Source organism: Corvus hawaiiensis, chromosome 3, assembly GCF_020740725.1.
Source record: "Corvus hawaiiensis isolate bCorHaw1 chromosome 3, bCorHaw1.pri.cur, whole genome shotgun sequence".
NCBI lineage: Eukaryota > Metazoa > Chordata > Aves > Passeriformes > Corvidae > Corvus > Corvus hawaiiensis.
In genome coordinates this window covers 15,780,298-15,802,713 of record NC_063215.1, presented here as the reverse complement: position 1 = coordinate 15,802,713, position 22,416 = coordinate 15,780,298, and the positions used below count along the sequence as shown (strand labels likewise).

At 45.3% G+C, this 22,416-nt stretch overlaps 1 long non-coding RNA gene across 1 annotated transcript; it reads left to right on the top strand.

Annotated features, from left to right (window-relative positions):
* The first annotated feature begins 7,508 nt into the window (after nt 1-7,508).
* On the top strand, nt 7,509-16,469 carry LOC125323443. Its single transcript, XR_007202521.1, has 3 exons — nt 7,509-7,615; nt 8,254-8,414; nt 15,143-16,469. It is a non-coding gene; the product is annotated as an uncharacterized LOC125323443 (long non-coding RNA).
* Nucleotides 16,470-22,416: the final 5,947 nt, after the last annotated feature.

Below are 22,416 nucleotides of genomic sequence, written 5' to 3'. Positions count from 1 at the left end.
CTTTTACATTTGACATCCTTGCTTGTATCAGAAGTAGTGTGGCCAGCAAGGCATAGGCAGTGATTGTCCCCCTGTACTCAGCACTGGTGAGGCTGCACCTTGAGTGCTGTGTACAGTTCTGGGTCCCTCACTTCAAAAGGGACATGGAGGTGCTAGAGCAAGTCCAGAGAGGAGCAACAGAGCTGGTGAAGGGTCTAGAAAAGATCTCTTACAAGGAGCAGCTGAGGGAACTGAGGTTGTTTAGCCTGGAGAAAAGGAGGTTCAGGGGAGATCTTATCACTCTCTACAACTCCCTGAAAGGAGGTTGTGGCCAGGTAGGGTGTTTTGGTTTGGCCTAATTTAGAAATATATCCTCTGAGAGAAGGCAGGTCACAACCATCCCTCCCCCACCAGGTTCGGGAAAAATAAATTTTCCTCGAAGGAAAGTGAAAGAGATAAAAACTATTTATTTAACAAACGCACGGGAAAAGGAAAATAATGCTAAATAATAAAATCTCTCGCTGTGGAGAATAAAACCTGGGAAAGTGTTAGAGTCCTCCCTTTGGTCTCCTCGGAGCTGGGGCTTGGCCCAGGGCCAGGCCCTCTGCGCTCGGTGGAAAGTCCTCCCAATGTGTTCTGATATTGAAGCAGTCCAGCAGAAAAGGGAGAAAATCTGAAATTCCAGGGAAGGAAAAAAAGTTCAACTCTCAGTCTCTCTCTGGAGAAAAAGAAGCTGAAAAACTGGCCAAAAGCTGACTGAGAAGCCACAAGCTGGGTGCTTCCTCACTCCCCTGCCGCAGCTGGGGAAAAAAAAAAAGTGGCTATCTCTGTGTGACCTTGAGCAAGCTGCAAACTGCTTTGAAAAAGTTTTGCTCAGTTTTTCCTTCCCCCTCTCAGGCTCAGTTTAGAGGCATAGAAAAGCACAAAAATTAATTTCTGGGCATAGGGCAGCGATATGGGATACACATCATAAAGTCACCCCAAGACATTGGGGTTGGTCTCTTCTCACAAGTAACAAGAGACAGGGTGAGGGAAAATGGCCTCAAGTTGTGCCAGAGGTTTACTTTTGATATTAGGAAAAATTTCTTCACTGAAAGAGTTGCGAAGCACTGGAACAGACTGTCCAGGGAAGTGGTAGAGTCACCACCCCTGAAAGTGTTCAAGGGATGTGGCACTTGAGGACATAGTTTAATGGTGAACGTGGTGGTGGTGCTGGGTTAATGGCTGGACTTGGACGTCTTTTCCAATCTGAACAATTCTATGATTCTATGATTTTGGTATACGTTTCTCTTGCTACAGAGGTGGTGTGCAGGTGCACATGCTGATACTCATATGACAGGCACCTGTTGCCCATGCACTGGGCTGTCTGAATCCCCTACCTGCATTCTGTGCATCACTCTCAGTCTCCATAATTTTTTTTGCTTTAGGAGCTTTTTTTCACCTTTCCCTCCCTCATTCAAGGAGCCTTCTCCCCTTGGACTTTTGAAGGTGATTAGACTATTTCGTGAATCTTGAAAAATCAGTGGACACTCCTTCCACTCAACAGAGACCACTTCCAGTCGAAGAGAGCCAGGTGTCAGAGGGCTTCCTACCAGGGAAGACCCACACTCAGCCTTCCCCTGTGTAGCGGGTTCAGTTCGTAACTGGGTAGAAATACTAATTAAGTGTAGTGGTTTGGTTCAAAATATCCATTACTTACTTATTTTTCTTCTGTGAGATAAGAATTAGGAGAAAGCAAAGCAGGCACAAAACTTAAAAGAATATAAAGAAGTTTATTAACAGACCTAAAAGAAAGAAAAAAAAAGTCAGACTAAACCTTCAGAACACTTCTCCTCCCCCCAGCTTTCTCCCTTCTCCCACTGACAATGTAAAAAGACAACCCTTGAGATTTCAGTCAGTTTACCACCTCTATAATTTTTTCAGTTCACTTAGGGGGAGGAGTCTCTCTTACTCATGCTAGGGAGACATCTCCACAAGAAACAGTTCTCTCATGGCTTCACTGTCACAGCGAGACAGCCGCCCGGGTTCATTCTCTGCTCGCATGTGAAAGTCCCTTCCCTCATCTTACAGCTTTCCCCACAACAGCTTTCGAGGGTCCAATCTTGAGCTAATGGGGTACCATTTTTAAGGAAAGAAAAGGTTCTCTTCACCTATCTCTGGGAGCATCTTCATCTCCAGGAACAGAAGTCTTGTCCATCCCTGGGAGCAAGGGTCCTCATAATTTTCATCTCTCTCTGTTCAAGCTTCTCATCAAATCACAGCTACTTCAACATTTGCTTATTTCAGCACAGGTACTTTTGCTCATGATTGCAATTTGAATGCTCTACCCCCCCCATGCTTTCATGAAATTACAATGTGTACTCTGATATATCATAGTCCATCACCATAGCTTTACAACAGAATTTCAGCTTCTAGGCTTGAAGCATCTCCTCTTTCTTCTCCCTCAGGGTTTCAGCTCTCCCTTCTTTACTGACTTTGGTGTCTCTATGGTGTTTTCTTCACTTGCCTCCACCTTCCCTCTTCCTCTGACTCGGGAGAGGATTGATGTCTGCAGGCTTCATCTGTTCTGGAGGAAACTTACAGCACTAAAAGAGTTCATCTCACCCAGCCCCGCAGCTGGAATTCGCTTATCGCTGTTGGCCACATGATCTTTGCCGGGCAGTGGCCTCAGATGAATCTTCGGCTGCACTGGAGGCGGGGGGAGCCGGGCTGCGCCGCCCGCACGGAGCAGGGCTGCGGGGCTGGCTCGCACTGAGGGGCTGCGGGTGGAACAGGGCCCCACGGCTCCAGGATGGCTGTCTCATGGCTGGCCCAGGCCAAGCAGGGCCCGGCCTGGCCCCGCTGGGCCGCGCTGCGGGCTCCCAGTTACCTGTCCAAAGGCCGGAAGCAAGAGAGGTTTCCCAAGCTCTGCTCATTCTTAAATGTGGATCACAGAGGTGTGTCAAGCTTCTTAAGTGGCTTAAAAAAGTTGCCAATATTCAAACTAGCCAGTTGATTGGTTCTGTTGGGTCATAGAGGAAGCTGTAAGCACCTCTTTGCAAGAGAATCACTTCCGTGGCTGAAGCCCTGTTTACTAAAAACCCCAACTATACAAAACCATGACACCCTAGGACCCCAGATGGCTGCCTGGGGGCTGCTGGTTGACCTACACTGCTCAGAAGTGTCTTTAGCTCTTGCTCTGCACAGCCCATGTAGCCAGGCAGGGGAGTGGGTTGTGCAGCAGCGGGCACAACCACTCCCCAAAAGTCTCCAACAGAGCTGTGCCAGCTCATGCCGCTAGTGAGTCATCTGGGAATCACTGATGTGAAGGGAATGGCTCAAGGTGCTCCTCTCCCAATTACTAATCGTGGGGTCACTGCTGAGTCAGAGGCAACATTTAAGGATCAGGAGTCATGCCTGCCACAAAACAGTACCTGCTGCAGGCTGCCTGCTCCTGCCCTTGGGATCAAGAGGGTAGTGACATGCAAATAAGGGAATCAGGGAGACAGCACCTGCACTGATGTCAGGGGGCTATGTCATGATGTATGCGGGAAAGTTGTCTACGTGACACAAATAAAAAACATCCTCCCTGTCAGATAACACAGGCCTGAATTTAGATCACAGGGATGCTGCTCTGCTTTATTGAATTGGTCAAACAATTAACCTAATTTTTCATTTTTAAGACCACATATGTCCCATAAGAATTTAAATATCATCAAGGAGCTAATACCATATGTGAGGTTTAAATATAACCTGTTGGTAGCTGGTAAGAAAATCAAGGAAATAAATAAATTGAAAAGGCATGTGTTGGTGAAGAAATTTTTAGAAGACTTAAAACCAAAAATGGTCCGTGAGCAAAATTAACCTGGTGTGTCTGATCCTGGACTGAGAAACTTATGAGGGAAACAAATGTTTTGGTCTGTACAAAGTAAACTCAGTCACAAGCCGGACCAGAGCGATCCTTGCTGTACAGCTCTCAGCCCTGTGCCTGTGCTGTGAGAACCCCTTTGGTTAACCGAGCATCAACCGAGTGTCCTGACTGGGATCTGCTCCCCAGCACTGCCAACACTGTGTTCAGTGGGATGTTTCCCATACTTGCTGTTATTTCCTAAATGTCCAGCAGCAGGCTGGTATGAGGGGGTCCAGAGCTGCTACTCCTTAGCTCCCAGAGAAAAGGCCAACACACTAAAGCACCCCAACCTGCAGGAGCAAGTCCTTACAGCTAGACCCAGTTTTCCTGAGTTTTAGCCCAGATCCAGTGCTCCCGGAATGAGCTCTTCTGCTTCCCTGGCTGGTGGTGCTGCTCCTAGGCATCCAGGTCCAGTCATGTCAGATCATGCCTCTCCTGCACATTTCTGGCCAGCCAGGACTTCCCACAGTGATTTTTCCTGCTGCATTATTCTGCAGAGACACCGAGGAGCTGCTTCATACTGGACATGTGAGGTCCTGTCTACACTCCCAACAGTTACCCAACACTTTAGTCGGTCACTTGGGAACAAGAAGTAGTTTTAATGATGTTGCCCTTGTTTCTTAAAATGCACTTGTCTTTCTGCAGCTTTTTTTTCTGTCACACCACTGTCATAAGCAGGAGTTTGCTGCTTCCCAACACACCTCTCTCTGCCAGTCTCTTTCCCTGGCAGCACTTTATTTGATGAAGGTGAGGGACACATGGACACTTATTAGGAACACATGGGAAACAGCCAGAGGGGCAGTGGATGGTCATTTTCTACGTACCCCCAAATTAGTGCTCACCTCTGTGTTTACAGGGAGAAAATAAGGATTTGGGCTTTAAATGTATTTTGGGGTAGAGTTGGGTTCAAAGCTGAAGCAGTTTACTAAAATCTCAGCATCTAGAGTGCTGTTATGGTTGGTGGTTGCTAGAAATCTCAGGGGGTTGCACAGCATTCCCACAAGCTCCAAAGGGAAAATGGAAAAATCATGTCTTGGCAGCAGGTAAGAAACAGTGTGGCAGAGCTGGTGTGGGCTTGAGGCATGCATCACATGGGCCTTCCCTGTTGTGGATTTTTGGTGTTAGATTTGAGGACTGGCTCTGACTGCTTTCTGTTGGCATGGAAAGCCTTTAAGCAAATCAAGAATTGTATTTCATATTCCATGATGCTGAGAAGAAAATCTCTCTCAAAATGACATTCCCACCTCAAACTTTTCCAGTGGGCTCTGCAGAGGCAGGAAATTCAGAAGGTTTTCCTAATTCTGCCAGGGGCTCTAGAGTGGATTAGAGCTCTTTTTTTCCTTTCGGCAAGGAGGAGGCACCGACCCTGATGCAGCTTTGCAGACATGCTAGAGCTCTAGACATGAAAAGTGTTGTTTTGCCTCTGTTTTGACTTTTTATTGTGTTCACTTGCAGGACTCCTGTAATTATTTTGCTTTGTTTGTTTTGTTTCCAAACAAAGAAACAGCTTTTCAACCTAAATTTAGTGCCCCCGTGTTTATGAGCAATTTGCAATTAGCAAACAACGTATCTGTATGTGTGTGGGGGGGGAAAGGACCATGTTAGTACAGGGGGGATGGGTTTTTCTCACAAATAAACAACATGTAGGAAAATATGGTTAAACCTGTGTATTTCTGCCTGTTTCTTTCCTGATGCAAACATGGGAATTGATGATAAGGCTATTGATAGAAGCTGTCTCTGAACTGATTCACAGATTTCAGCAATGTTCTCCCCAGCTTGCTCCTTGCACCTGACCCCTCTATGGCCCTCTGCATCCTGTACCCTGCATCCCTCTCCCACTCGCTTAGAAGGCATTTGCAGCCTTTTCTGGCTGCTACAGTGATATTTAAATCGGAAAATGAAAGCATTGCATATCAACAGCATCCTCTTAAATTATACTCAATCCCTCTTTAATCTAATTGCTGCAACCCCCATGATCCCTGCTTAACTGCAATTTTTTTATTGATCTACACCACTGCTCAAGTTTTCTCCCTTGCCTTGTCTGCTACACTTTGGATACATCTCTGTCTTTCCCTCTTCCCTTCTCTCTGCCCTTTCTTGAGGGTATTCCTGGCAGTATATGTGAGTTTTATTATGAAAGAGAGTGGTTATTATCCAGTGCAGTAGCTTGGAAAGGGTGGAATTTGCATTTTAGCATGGAGGAAGGAGATTTGCTGCCATCTGCACCTGGTGAGAGAAAGAGCTCCACAGCTGGAGGCAGCTGCCAAACTTCTGCCAAGCACCCCGCCTATGAAATAAAGCAGGCTGCTCAGTTCTGCACCCAGTACAAGTGTTAGGTCTACAAATACATTATCAGGCAAAATGCTTTTAATCACAGAATATATTTGGATTGCATACAGCTGGATCTAGGCTGGCAAGAAATAGCCATACAGATCCAGAAAGAGGGCTTTTTTTTCTATTTCCATAGTCTAAGCAGTGAGATCCACTGGGCTATTATCCTGGTATTCATGTGAGTACTAAACACAATTCGTATCTGTCACACACATGCACTGCAGAGCAAAATGAAACTCCTGGAAATTTTACATTAGATACAATTAACCTGTTGTCAGCCCATTACATGAGGCTGCTAATAAAAAAAAGGGAAAAGAAGGAAAACAAATTTACAATGCTATTTCCTTATTGCATGGGCAAATGCCCTGTATAAGGCACAGAACTTTCCAAGAGCAAAGTCCAGGACTGCAAGGGATATGGCAGATAGGGGTTGGTGCAGTAGATGATGAACTTGTGGGTTAACGATGCCATCATACTGACTCACATAATCTTTCTAGGGAGTTAAATATACGTAGAATTGGGTTTTTTAATGATGAATGCTTTTGGGTTGCAGCCGAGCTACACATCAGGGCTGTGCAGGGGTTGCAGGTGAGTGTTGGGGCCAGCTGCTGGACTTCCCCACAGGGCCCTGCCATAAGCAAACCCTGCAGCCCTGGGGGCTTCCCCAGTGGTGACTCGCGGGGTACTTCTGCCTTCCCAGCCAAGGGGAGGTGGCTTCCAGTTTGAATTCAGGTGTACATGTGGCACTGTGTCCTACCCCAGCTCTGCAAAAGCCTTCATCCTCACCATCACCCTGCACCACAGGGGCCTCTGGCTTGGGGGCAGAGCTCACATCTCAAGGACAAGGTGATCCCTTCCAGGCTGCCTCTGAGGGACTGTGGCTCCTGGCCCTGAGCATGCCAGTGTGTGGACACCTGCCTGCCAGTACCTAGGCTGGGGCCCCGGCCCTAGTTAATGTACCAGCACCGAGACAGCATTTCTAGAGCCTTGGGGCAAAAGCTGTGGCTGCTGTGTAAGGATATTCATCTGAGTAGTTCACTTAGTACAGGGGCTGTGGGGCAAACCAGCCTTATGCTGCCTGTCTGCAGGGGCAGCCCTGCTTTCACTGCAGAGTGCCAGAGCTTGGTGCCTGGGTTTCTCACCTTGGGGGTTACTAGCTCAGCTGCAGAAAACCTGAGAAAAATTAATTCCCTTCCCTTCCCTTCTTATTTGTTTATTTGTTTTTCATGAGTCACTGCATAAATAACTGTCCATGTTAAATGCTAAGGTGGGAAGGTTTCGGTGTGGGACCTACCAGTACTGTGTTGCTGGTACTCAGTGCCAGCATTCCACTAGGAAGCCTGTCATCACAAGCTGCAGATCAACCTGCAGGGAGCCTTTGAATACCACCAGCAGTACATACATTTGATTCCTCAGGTAAATACAAATTGAAAAGGTAATTTAATCAGCATTTAAGTTAGCAATGTAATAGGACGTGGTCTCTGCTCAAATTTGTTTGTTCTAGTCCAGCTTCTGTCCAATGCTGACCGAGACTCTGAGGGCTCTGCTGTGCTGCTCCCAGTCCCATCTTTGTCTTCGTGTCTTGCTTTTCAGGAGGCTGTGCTGCAATCATATGGCTCTGCTTCATGAGCCTTGCATGCTCCTGTTCATCTCAGGCTGCTGTAGTAAATCAGGAGGAACCTCACTGACATCCATGATATCAAGCATAAAAGCAGTAAGAGCCACATCCAGAGTAGCAGGGTGATTCACTGCCTTACTATTTGCAGGCTAGGCTTGCATGGCTGTCGTGGATGCAAAGGGAAGGGAATTGCCACAGCTTGGCATTACTCTTCCCCTGCATGCCTCTAGTGCCATCCTTTCATCTGTCTTAATGAGGAGATTTAATGTGTCAGTGGGAAGGAGATGGGCTTACAGGAGTCACTCTGAATTCCTAGTACCTTGTACTTCCATGGCTGTGGATGGTGCACATCAGTTGGTAAAATGACACAGGATCTCTCCATCTACCCCCAAAAAATTTGGGTGTTGTACGGACCCTTCCTGTACTGGCTCTGCAGGTGGACCTGGGGAGAGGCGAGAGGCAGAGAGCGCTGTGGCTGCACGGGAAAACCACACCAGAGTTACGGATGGATCCCGGCATCGGGACCAGCTCCAGCCCCAAGCTCCAGGGCTGCGGGACGTGCGAGGCTGCGGCAGGAGGACCAGCAGGAGAGGATGGGTGAGCGCCGGGCTTCCACCTCTGCCTTCCTCCCTGACCTCTTCCTCTTTGTTTTCTTCCTGTTGCTCAGAGCAAGCTGCTGAATCAGAGCAGCAGGAGCAGGAAATTCTCTGTTTGGAGGGTGAGATCAGAGTATTGTTCCTGCTAAGCAAAAGCATTTTATTTTGCTTTGCTGGCGATTTCAGCACGACCAGGAGGCTGGGCAGCGTGCTCGGTGGCCACCCTGCTCACAGGCTGCTTGTTTCCCTCACACCATCATGATAGCACAGATTGCAAATACAATTACACTGGTTTCACAAATGAAGTATTGCGTGTACTGTAATGAAGTGTGAGTTGGATCAGTAAGAACAAGTCATAAGACTTTTTCCACGCCCATTTTCACAATGAGTAATTGCAATTATTCCATCCCATCCTGAAGACTCTGAATTTTAATTATATTGTAAATTGTTGTGAAATGCTTAATTTAACACAAGAGAAAACACAAGGGGGGGAAAAAAGAAGCAGCTTTTCATCTAGGGATGTTACAATGGTTAACAGGATGCTCTTCGAGGTTTTATTAGCTGAGAAAGTGGGACTTTATATTGATGGATAAAGGTTTGAATTTAATTGTTTTTGGCTCTGAAGGCTTACAAAGAGATACTGTCATTGGGCTGCAAATGATATTTCTCTTACAATGCAGAGGATGCCTTTTCTCTGTCTAAAAGAAAAGCACAATTCTATTGCCTTTCTTCATAAATGGTCCTTTCAGTTAGAGAGTTTGCATGGTGAAGGCCACAAAAGAGAGAGCAAAATCTGTTTCTCTGAGAGCCTCTCTCATAGAGGAAAATCAGGATTTTCTTTCAAAACTTTTAGTGCTGAAAGCAAAAAGAAATTCTTAACAATTTATGGCAACACTGCTTTGGCAATACTCATTTTGACCAACAGTACATTGGTTTGAAATTATACTCTTTTCCCAGATGCAGATTAATGTCTCTGTTCCCATGGGTCATGGCACCAGACCCAAAGCCCTCACAGTCCACAGTGCCCACACATTAATTTATATTCTTAAATCATAGCTAAAGTCATCATCCTGTTTTTCCTTCTCCAAAAGTATTTAGATGAGATACCCACAATTTTCATAGCTGAAATCAAGACATGTGCATCTTGCCTTATATGAATATGCTGAAGAGGAACCTGAAGAGCTTCTATTTTAATAGGGAAAAGATTTAGAGTTGGGTTTCTTTCTCCCCTCTCAATTGGTTTTGTGCCTTGAGTAACATAAAGCTATTCATAGTTTTGCAGGTTACTGGACTTCCTCCACCCAAAAAGCATCTTATGCTTTCCCCAGCTTCTCCTTCTGCTCAGAGAGCTGGGCAAGCCATGGTAGCACTGGAGTTGGGGGAACGTGGAAAGCTGCTGAGCTCTCCCAGACCCTCGGAATGCAGCACATCAAAGGATCAGGTCCAGGTCTCCTGACTCATGCTCTTCTTCCATGATCCTTGCACTGAGGCAGATCTTGTTGTTTGCTCACAAAAATGCAGCCTTGTTATTATTTCAGTGTTGTAAGGGGAGGAATGAGCACACTTTGAGTTCCTGCTTTTTCCAAAGGCTATTTCTCAGTTCAGAAAAAAAGGACAGGTTTTTTTCCTCCAGTGTGAAACCCTGCAGCATCTTCTGCTGGTGCACAAACTGGCAGAAGCCCTCTTGGGTGAAGAGACTAATGGTGATCTCCTCAAAGCATGGAAACCCCTGGGATTGCTCACTCTACCCCATGGGTGCTCTGCTTGAACTCCCAAGGTCTCACTGCACCTTTTGCAGAGGTGAGGGATGAGCTGATACAGGGAGGAAGGAGCTTTGCATTACTGAGGAGCAGTTGGTGGAGCTGGAGCTTGTTTGGTGGGGTCCACTTGCAGATGGCTGGAGCTGCTCAAGCTTTGGCCTCTTTCACTCTTCCATGGAGGTGAAGAGCAGGAGCTCATCTTGGGCGAAATCTTCCTGGGCATGAGAAGAAAAGGATTAACTAATGGACAGGGTAATTAACAGTGGGTGATTGCCATCTTCATTTCCTGTACCCTGCCCTGGGAGGGTAATAACAGGTTAGGCCATATCAAAATGTTCTTGAATACCTTTAGTGACATGACAACAAAAGTTAACTGCAAAAATTTCTAGGAATTCATGGAGTCAGCAATGTGTCTTGGCACTTGACAGTTCTGGTTTTACTCTAGTGAGGCAGCTCCTTGGAAGTGCTCACGAGCAGTGGTTTGGTAGCAGATAGGTGCCATACCATCTTTCCATTTGCTTCCAGGAAGACTGCGAAGTCTTTCTGTCCTTCTCCAGTAGCAATGGTTACATGAATGATCCCACTCACACAATGTTTCTTTCTGTAAAGAAGCATTTGGAAAGAGGAGTATGGGGTAAACAGAGTTTTTCATGGGCAAGGCAGAACAGGTAAAAATAGGATTGTCATCTCCATCAACCCTTTAGTGATAAAATAGGGCTGTGAATAGCATAACTTGTCAGTGAGACAGCTATTAGCCACAGAGTGCTGTAGATTGTGCTTCTCAAGGGCTGAATTTGTTATGGAAATTGGAATTCATTCCCTAAAGAAATCACATCCCAGAGCAATCCCATTATAAATGCATGGCCAGCAGGTGGAAGACAGCAGGCCTTGGCCATGGTAAACACAATGAGTGTGGTCACTTTAGCTGTTTGCTTGTTCTTCTTCCTCCTGTGCCATTTCCCATCACTGCGATGCTGAGGCAGATCTGCGTTGCTGTCATGCCCACAGGCCAGTGATCCTCACAGCCAGGCACTGCACAACAAAATAAAGGAGCAGCTCTCCTATGGCTATGGGGCTAACAGTTTGGTGTTTTCTACTCCACTGCTTCATCCTTTGATCATATTATCCCAGCTCAGCAAGCAACACAAACCCAATTTTTAATTCAGGAAAATGGCCAAGACATTTTTCTTCTTCTGGGTAAAATAAACACAAATGCTGGCTGTAGGTTGTCACCGACTCCTACTCATTTTCATCCTGCTGCATTGGGAATTAGAGCACAGTTTAATAATACATAAGGACAGGAATGATGCATTGAGGGCTTAAAACTGATTTTAGTCCTCATAGCTTACTTTACCACAGAGTAGTGCAGCATTGGGATGCTGTGTGTTTATTGCTACGTGGGTAGCAGCATGGGTTACAGTAAAGGAAGTGCCTCTTTTGGACTGAAAATGGATGAGTTTATAATTTAATTGGGGTGTTTATGATGTGCAAGTGCCATGCAAGTACATGTCACACACATGTCAGAAAAGCAATGTGCCCAAACCGCAAGGTGTGTGACCCTGCTGCCTTTCTGACCCCTCCAGCCCAACTCAGTGCCACTGTTGCACCCTCAGCTTCTCTGGCTCTGATGGCAGCAACCAAAATAAAGGTGGATCCTGATTTTTTTCCAGGGGGATGCGACCCTGCACTTTACACTTGCTGCCAAGTGGCCACTCTATTTGCTTGAATCCAAGGAGAACTCATAAAGAAGCAAGCACAGTAAATGATTGCCTCTGTTAAGATGTCCAAAACTGATTTCCTGCACTGACCACAGCTTAATGAATAATGTTCCCAGCAAAGTTTAAAGGTACAGGGTGGGAAAATGTTGTTGCTACAGATGTCCTCAATGATGCTAAATCCTCCTTTTCATCGTGCTCCAGTGCTTTTGCATGGACGCTCTGTACTGCACATGTCCTCACAGCTTTGACCAGTGCTCACAGATAATTTTCTGCTGCTGCTAAGGGAGCTCATATTGTGTTCATGCTGAAAGCTGCATCAACAAGATCGCTGCAGGAGCAGGTCTGAAAAGATGCTGCAGAGCTGGAAATAGCTGGGAGGAGAAGCTGGCTGTACAAGCTGGCCACTGCTGCTTACTGCTGCTCTGAGCAGCTGGAAATCAAGGCAGGTTTTGACCAAGGGTGGGCTAAAGCACTCGGGGCCCTTGTGCTTGGGTTTGGGCCAGTCCAGCTGTGATTCCAGGTGCTTTATCTCACAGAAGAGTCACCTGCCAGAAGTGGTCAGGTGACTGGCTTGTTTTTCTTTTCTGGGAAGCTCCAAGTTGTGATGGTCTTGAGGAGCACAGGCAGCAGTAAAACTGCTGTGTGTCCCTGCCTCCCTCTTGGTGTCTCCCCTTCCCTGCATCCCAGTCTGAATGGGTCTCTGGGATGGTGAGTGGAACAAACAGGAGAAGCTATCTGTGAAAAATCTATTAAAATAATGTTCTTGATAGTGCATTTGCATGTGTAATGGCTGAGGTGCTTTCCCTGGATTATGCCATTGCCAGTTTGGGAATGGCCATAAGGCATATCTGCTCGAAGCTATAGTGAGCAATACTGGGAAGTGCTGGGTGGAGCAGGGAGGGGACAGCTATTATGTGCACATGGTCATTACACATGTAAACACAATATTAAAAACCAGAGCTGGTTGAATACTTCCAAGCATTTCTCTGGCTACCTATTGGAACTAAATGCAGACATGGGTTTGGCTGGAATCCCTGCCTTTTTGTTCATCATTCCGGTGACCATTTCCGTGTGATAGAAAAATGCCTGCAGAAAATGGATAATAAACTCATGTGTGTCAGTATTTAAATGAGAAAGTTTTGTTCCGTATGGGGTGGGACACTGTCCAACACAGCAGTGGCAGAACAGGATTTCTGAAACCTCCTGACAAGGATTTGCATCCCTCCCTCAAGGAGCAGCGGCTGTTGAGATGCAGTAAGTGAACACAAATCATGCTGGAGAGCACTCAACAAATAGAGCTCCTGGGGGATTGATTCACACCAGGGGAAGAGTGAACATCAGCACGGTCATGCCAAAGGAAAGCAGTGCCCTGTATTTTCACCCATTGTCGTAAGAAGCTCTTCCTTGCAGAGATGACATGGAAAAAGTGGGAACATTTGGACTGAGAATTAGCAAACTGGGACAGAATGTGAAAGAAAATCTAAACCCAGAGACCCTCAGGCTGAAAGACTGAAATTGATCCTGAATATTCAGAAGAGGTGACGAGCCAGTAAAATTATTTGAAGGCTTGGAAAAAGTCCTTACTCATGAACACTGCAGTCTGTTTAGTTTATGATAAAAAGAGCCTGAGAGGTGATGTGATCAGGGTGCAAAGATACTTTCCTAGAGAGAAAGCAGTGCATACTAAAAAGGCTCTGTAAGCAGTACTGCCTCCTTGTTTCCTTATATTTTCCCATCTGTCTGTCAAATAATATAGCAGAAAAAAAGAGAAGACAGAGGTGGGACAAACTTTCATAAAGTCAACTTCAATGTCTGACATGCAATTCCTGCCACCATATTTTGCACATAAGTTGCTATATACCAAGTAGGTGCCCCTCAAGGGTAAAAAGGGAGTTCCATTTTCACCATGCAAAATTTGGAACCAGGTGAGTCTCCTTGAAACGCTCACATCCTCTCTTGCCTTCCATGTAGGGAGGGTCTGGACCAAATGTGATGTTCTCTCAGGGTTTGGAGGTAATGGAAGGGTCCTGGCACATGCCAGATCTCCTCCAGGACTCCAGCAGGCAAAGCAAACCCGCGCTACTTGCAATGCTGGTGGGAAGTGCACTCTGGAGTGGTTAATGGGGTCATTCTCAGACTTCTGGAAACCTTGAGTGGTTTTTAAAAGTAATAATCTGTTCCAGGAACTAACTTGCTTTGAAGGAAATTAGAGAGGTAGAAAGAAAAAGCAATACAACCTCCAGCTGTCAACCTCTGCTCCTTGTCTCTTCCTGAGGGATTAAGCTGTTAAAACATAATGTAAAACAAATATTTTTCAGGCAAGTGATTGAAAGATAAATGTTGCAGTACTAGGTTTAGTTTAGCAAGCTGCAGCTTTCCCTGAGAGCTCAGCGAAGCTGCTTAGGGCAGTGAGACCATTGTTGCACTCCCGTAGTCCATTTCGGATGGCTCCGCAGTTTTGCTCCAGCAGCTATCAGCTCTACAACCCAGTGATGGCAAAGGAGGCGAGAAGGGTCTCCCCATGAGGGTTTCAGAGGACTTTTAATAGTTACATCTTATCCTGGCGACCCCCAGAGGTAGAGAGACCTCCTGATCTGGGTGCAGGGGGGTTTTCTCAGGGGCTATGGGGCAGTACATGGGCGGGTTGGGGTACAGGAACCAATAGGGAGGGCCCGAGGGAGTGGCCAGGGCTAGGGGCAGGGGAAAGTGGGGGGGAAATATGGGATCAGAAAATCAGTGGGTAAACAGATCACCACAGATAAAAACTTGCTTGTCTTTTTGCTAGAATTGACAAAACCAAAACCAAACCTAACCGCTCCACACTTTCACACTGATAAAAGAGAAGTAACTTAGTTCTGGCATGAGATATAACCTACAAGGTGTTTCTGTTACTAGAAACAGGCATCCACACTGGGAATAGATGGTACAGATTGATAAAGCAAATAGCAGGTCAGCCAGGATGGCACCGCAGAGGGAGGATGGTTTCTATGGCGATGGAGAACAGCCATGATGGGAGGTATCGTGTGTAGGCGGCAGCGAACAGCAGCCTCGCTCCCAGCAAAAGTGGTTAGTTGCTTTGGAGACAGGTGCGTGCTCAGAAAAAAGCACCTCCAAGGGAATAGGACAGAGACAAAAAGGACTGCAGGATAGCAGCCATGCCACGGGCTAGTCAGGAGGTGAACAAATGAGGCGGCATCAAATGTGATGCATTTTGGTCATTAAAAATTCTCTTTTGTTCTTAAACCCCACAGCCATGAGCACACAGTTTGGAAACAGCACACGTCTGGAGGCACAGCATCCAGGTGACAGTGGAGAGAGCAGTGAAGAAGCCTACAAATTAAACAGTAAATAAAAGCACAACTGGTGGGAGGAATAAAAATGACATTTCAGAATGAATGTGCGTCCCTCACTGAAGTCACCACTGCAGCGGTGATCAGCACATGAGCTGATCAAGACTCCAGGAACTGCTTCTTGGTCTCCCACACCAACAGGAGAGGCCCACAGGAAGATACCAGCAGGGAGGTAGTTGGTGGGATGGTCTGTCTCCTCTTCCATACAGTCCCAGGCCAGGAAAACACACAATTGATTATTCAACCTAGAGTTTTCCCCTCTATCCAAAGAGAGTAACTTCACATGGTGGAAAGCATTAAAGGTGAATACAGTGACATAGCTCATAAAGTGGAGGAGTCTTGCTTGGTGAACAACACAAATACAGTTGATGTTTGGAGACATGGTGGAACCATCTCTATTCAAGAGGATGCTCTAATTTTCCCCCAACCTGTCAAAATCTGAAGAGACCCTGCCTTGTCTTTGTTCCTGGCTAGGTTGAGGCTAAATAAGGGACTTTGCCAGGTCCAGACCTGTGAGACACACCTGAACTGCTGTGTATGGAGACTCATGTTTATGGATCCTCTTACCAACGTCTGTATGGCCCTTGTGACAGCTTCAGGTGTTAGGGAGGTGAAAGTGGTTAATCCTCATGGCACTCACTTGAGGTGTCAGCTCTTGAAGTTTGCAGAGGCACAGACATGGACAGGAGTGAGGAAGGAGGGCACCTCTGCGCTGGCACTGCCTGGCTGGCCATAGGTGCTGGGACTCCCATTGGGCTGGGGTGAGGGATGGAGCTGGGGGTGCTCCCTGCCAGTGTGGGACAGGGTGGAGGACAACCTGAAGGCACCCAAGTGGAGCAGGAAGACCAGATCCTGAGCTGCCGCCATGCTCCTCAGGGATGCAGGAAAGGAGTGTGGGAGCTGTTTGCTGCCCATTCCCAGGCTGTGAAGTACTGGCATCCATCAGCAGTGACAGTGCCAACACTAATCCAGAGCATCCCCAACTTCATATTGGTATTGTGCTGCACTCCATCACTATTATCACCACTGCGTTAGGGATAGATGAGTAACCTCAGGTCCTGCTCCCAACACACAGATCAAAGCTAAAGGATTACTATCTACCATAATGGGGTGAAAGGAACTTCTCCATCCATACCGGAACATGGGATGCTGATCATATTTCTACACTAGCCCACTAGTAGCAGGGCTTTAAGAAGCTGAAAATGGCTCTAAAAAGTAATTATATTTTGAGAACTACATCTACAAAGTTTATTGTGCTCATGAGAATATAATTCATATCCTTCCATATATTGACCAATATAATGTATTTTGCAGAGAAAGTTGATAATATTTTACTGGAAAAGCGGTTGTTTAATAGAAAAATGAAGATTTATATAGATTCTTGATTTAACCTTCTAATTTAAACTTCGTAAATTTTTGGACCCATTCCTTGTATATGCAAAGTTAAGCTCTTTTTTTTTTGCCCCCAGAATCATACCCTTTTGCTGCTCAACTCCATTCTTATTGAAAAGGATTTACCAACTGTGCAATAGTGAGACTGAAATGGTGTGTTTACCCCCTCCCAGAGCTGCCCTGCAAAATAGATGGATTTCAGTGTGCCAGAGTGTCCTCCCTGGCAGGTCCTTGTCCTGAAGAATAACAAGAAATAAAATCTTTGAGAATGAAGATAAATCCTAAATCTGTCTCCTTTCCCATTATGTCAGCCGCATTCACTTCATTTTGGAGCCATTTTCTCAGCAAAATTCCTCCCAGATGTGTTGTTGAAGATAGTGTATCTCTGTAAAGCTGCTAACACTTGTTTTTCTCCTTCAGGTACATGGGGATGGAAAAGGATTTTTAAAGTAGCTAGGCCCTCTGTTTTGACCATTTTCCTCAAAGTTTTTTAAGTAGCTATTGCAAATGAGTCCTTTCTACAGCAAATTCTCTCAGGGAACTGAAATGTAATCACCTGAGTCTGATACAATCCAGGTGAATTTGTTACAGTATTTACAGGGCAACTTCTTTCCCAAACCCAACAAGAAGCTTCCTTGGAAAATTAATGTCAAATAATATTACTCATGCTCCTAAAAAGTTTTCAAGAGGAAATTAAAGATAAATTCAGCTTTATGAACAGTCATGGCTATTAGTCACCACTGTTTGTGAGTGAGAGTGACTATGTTTTTGCTTTATTTTGTGTTTTGTGTTCACAACCCCTTTCCATTCTCCCTTACAGAAGAGCATGGATTTTTTAACTGAGAATGTGTCTTCAATGTTTCTGAAACTCAAGACTGAAGTTTTCTTAAACTTCAGTTTAAAACAGAATTTAATGCTGTACAAACCTCCTTAACTCTCATTCTAACTGACTTAAGCCGTTCTGATTGTCGTGAGCTACAGGACATGGTCTGCAGGTGAAATAATGAGATCAGCCCTGGCTACATGGAATATAAATCCAGAGTAGGCCTTTTCTGGGGGTAGCACAGCAGTAGTAGCAAATACTTACACCAAAGGAATTCGCGATAAGAAGCAAACACCTAGTTTCAGGGTTTTACCCAAAGGAAGATACTTGTCATTGGACTGGAATGGGATTAATTAAAGGCTATTTAAAAACTCATTTTCTTGGAGATTTATGGAAATTATTACCCATCAGAGCAAAATGTGCTCCATGAGCACCATAAACACATGCTTGTAGTCAACAGGAGACCATGAACTACTTGTGAAAGAGTGCAAACACTTGAGACAGCTCCATGGCAGCAAAAGCCTCCCCCTGGGAAAAAGAGGAGAGATCCTCCCAGATGAACTCTCCTGCTCACTTCGGACGCTTCCTTGAAAACCTCCCAGCCACACGCTGATGTCCATGCATCCTCCTCTGTTCTTGACATTTAACAGGGTCACAGAGTGAAGTGATTGATAGAAAGCTCCTTGTTCTGGCCCAGTAACAAGTGTATACTGGTTTACGGCATTTTTCCATGTAGCTACGCTGAAGTCTTCTAGAAAATGCATGTGCAAGCAGCTCATTCTACAAATCCTCTGGCAACTGTTTGCACCATGGATGGTCGGCTGAATTTAAATGTATAAGGCATATACATTGAGGAATTATATATTCAAATGGAGAAAACTTTCTAGAAATATTATTATTCACCCCCTGCTATCAAGAGATCATAGCAATCCAACAAGATCTGACTGCTTTGAATTATTATTCATGTACCATAGAATATGTATTTTTTAAGTAGCATTGTAAATTAATGTTAGCAAAACGTAATTTGTAATTTAAATGTAAATCAGAATTGACTAAGAATATAATTAAGCTCCGAATGCCTAGGTAGTATCTGCAGACTATTTTGTGGCAGGTTTTTTACTACAATTTTAAAGCACATTACTTGCCCTGAATACCTCAATGCATATTATCTGTACACGTGTGCTATAAAAATGTAAATAATAATAAGAGAGTAGGTTATGCACTGTAAAATTCTAGACTGATACATTTCTGTGAAACTGAAAACTGCTTTGTGCAGAGTTTTATGGGATTCTTTACCGGTTCATGGAGGTTGACTCAACCAGGGGGATGTTAGGAAGAAACAGTCCCCCCATAACTGGTGCTTCTGCTGCTTGAATTTAGTATTTTAATAGAAGTAAAAACCACGATGTCTTCTATTTTATCAAACACAGTCATGTAGCTCTAAGTAGTACATACATATATATTAATATTTGCTTCAGTGCAAGTCAGTCGTAAGTATATATAGAATATATCTATCTTACTGAAATAACCATGTGGTTGCATAAACATTTTGGTACTGGCCAAGATGGTGTGCAGAGTTGTCACTGCTTGCCTGGCCCACTACCCCCTCAGCACAGGTATTTCCCCACCGATGCAACCACCTCTGGGCTGTGCTGTAATGTGGGACCACAGGTATTAGTGAAATTATCTCAGTTGAAAAAGAGACACAAACCTATGTAGCTACACCAGCAGAGACAACTACCTGTGAGGTTGAAATGTAATTCAGATTTTAAAGTAATAAAAATATTTTCTTACAGAAACAGGGGCTTTGTAGCAGTAAGTAATTGCCAAGGCTTTGTGCTTGAGAAATTTAGGGCATTATCTTTAAAACAAAGATGAAGGACTGATCAAAATGAAATAAATCAGTTGAAAAAGGCTGGGACATATCTAATTTTTTTAAAACAGATGAGACTATTTAAAAATGCCTCTCTGTATCTCCGTACTTGGGGCAGCCATCAAATTGCTGCCATTCTCTTCCAGAAGGCAAGGGGACCTCTTTGTTTCCTATCAGCACCTCTGTAGCCTGCCAGCACAAGTACCCAGTAACTGGTGTTCCTGAGGGTTCCCAATATTGAATCCCAGCTGTGCATCCCCACACTGCCTTGGCCATCGCTCCTGAAGGGTCTGGATCCCCGAGAGGCAATGGCTGTTGGGCTGCTTGCTCCTGAATATCAAATCCATAGATCTCTTCTTGTTCTTAATGGCCAGCTATACAGATTTTGAAAGGAGAAGAGCACAAAGATGAAAGGGCGCACAGGAAGGACAGACAAAGGCTTTGAGGACCAAGTGTAGACTGCATGTGGTGGGTTGATCCCAGATGGATGCCAGCTGCCCACCAAAGCTGCTTTATCACTGCCCTCCTCAGCTGGACAGGGGGGCAAAAAGAGAACAAAAGGCTCATGATTTGAGATAAGGGCAGGGAGAAAACACTTGCTAACGACTGCCACGGGCAAAAGAGACTCCACTTGGGGAAATTTGTTTAATTTATTATTAATCAAATCAGAGTAGAGTAACAAGAAGTAAAACCAAATCCTAAAAAACCTTCCCCTCCACCCCTCCCTTCTTTCTTTCAACTTTACCCCCTAATTCCCTCCCCTCCTCCCCCCAGTGCTGCAGGGGGATGGGGAATGGGGGCTACAGTTAGTTCATCACACCTGTCTCTGCTGCTCCTTATTTCTCAGGGGGAGGACTCCTCAGTCTTCCCCTGCTCCAGCATGGGGTCCAACCCTCTTTGACAGGCAGAAGTGAAATTATTACTGACAGCTAAAATTAAGATTTTAATAATTACCTGAGCTCTTCTTTGCATAGACTCAGCAGGAGAACATCCTACGATGAGCAGTGTGTCAGCCACTTATCTTGAAGTAAATGAAAGCTGAGGCTTTGCAGCATTGGAAAGATGTTCAGCAACTTTCAATGTTAGGCTCAAGAGTGTTTTCTTAGTATGAAAAGTTCAGTGGGAAGTTCACTTTGTATGAGGTGAGGACAGACAAATAGTATTCAGAGTGTAAATTATGTTTAACATTGCTGAAATGGAAGAGGGGGCGAAAACAGAAAGGGAACAAAATATTATAGAAGATTAAGAGGTGAATTAAGATGATGGCTTCTCTTCCCACACGTAGGTACTGATTTCACACCCTTTCAGAGTTTATATTTGACTTCTCACAGAGCCTTTCAGCATTGCTTTCATTTGTCTGTTCAGTAAAGAAATAGTCCAACATTTGCACATGGATGAACCCTGAGTATGGCTCTTGTGTTCTGTAAGGGTTGTCCAAGCACAACTTTGACCATCTGATCCTTGATATAAAGAAATCAGATCCTGTTCCAAGGGAAATGCCATCTGCTTTGAAAATTACAAAACAATTACTTTGGTTAGGAAATTCTGATGTTGCAGGGGTGACCAAAGGTTGAGTGGGGATGTACAGCCAAGGGACACTGGAGAGATGGTCTCCCATGTTGACGACCATTTCTTCTTCCTCGAGGAAGGGTTGTGAGATGTCTCTAGAGCAAGACCCCGCTTACCTTTTCTCCTCTGGAGTGAGATATGCTGGCTGAAAAGCCATCTAAGGTTGTCTGTGATTTGACCTGGTGATTTGGGGTTATGAGCCTCAAACTTTAGTTTCTGAAGTTGCTTCAAGAAAACCTTGTTTGGACTGACGTGGGATTTCCTAAAGATGCTCCCTAAACTCTGTGATTTTGCAGGATTAGTGTCTCACAGAAAGCTGGGTTAGTTGCAGTGTGTGTGTGTGTACATTTGTGTGTATATGTGTGTGTGTGTGTGTCTACTCCATGATGCTGCCCAAAGCAGTAAAGCAAGTTACCCATCACCTTCCCTAGATGATCTAGAAACCTCCATGGTCAGAGACTCCCCCTCATAGATGCCTGTCCCAGTTCTGTGCTACCCTCCTGGAAAAAGAGGTTTCCTTCTGTCCAGTCCAAACCTCCCCAATAGTCTAACAAGGGGACAGCTGCCGTGGCATGAGGAAGGTTTAATGCCACTGGTCTCTCTGAGATGGATATCTGTTGCCTGGTGTATGCTCTGTTTCAGCCATCATTGAGGAGTTCTTAGACTTGCAGAATGGTTTGGGTTTGAAGGGACCTTAAAGATCATCCAGTTCCAATCCCCTTGCCATGGGCAGGGACACCTTCCACAAGACCAGGTTGCTCAGAGTCCCACCCAGTCTGGCCTTGAACACTTCCAGGGATGAGGCACCCACAACTTCTCTGGGGAACCTGTTGCAGTGCCTCACCATCCTCACAGTAAAGAATTTCTTCCTAATATCTAACCTAAATCTACCCTCTTTCAGTTTAAAGCCATTCCCCCTCATCCTATCACTACATGCCCTTGTAAACAGTCCCTCTACAGTTTTCTGGAGCCTCCCTTTAGGTACTGGAAGATCACTCCAGAGCCTTCTCTTCCCCAGGCTGGACAACCCCAGCTCTTTGGCCTTTCTTCATAGGAGAGATTCTCTGGCCCTCAGAGCATCCTTATGGCCTCCTCTGGACTCGCTTCAACAGGTCAATGTCCCTCTTATGTTGGAGGCCCCAGAGCTGGATGCAGTATGCCAGGTGGGGTCTTACAAGAGTGGAGTAGAGGGGGAGAATCACCTCCCTTGACCTGTGGGTTGACCTTCCTCCAAGATAACCCATCTGTGGCCACTCGTCACTTCACCAGGTACAAGCTGTCTTCATCAAATCTGCTGGTTATTAATTGCTTTCCCGCAGGTTTCAACTCATTGCAGCACATCTTGTAATTTCTAAAGGGTTGTGACTTTGTAATCTTCCCTGCTCAGAAAAACTGGTGATAGTTACATTTCTCTAGATAACTTAGAAATGTAGGTGGATGTTCATCCAAATAGCAGAGGGTGTTGAAGAAAGGGTAGCACACTAGAAGCCTGATTTTTGTTTTCAGTGGAAATTTTAA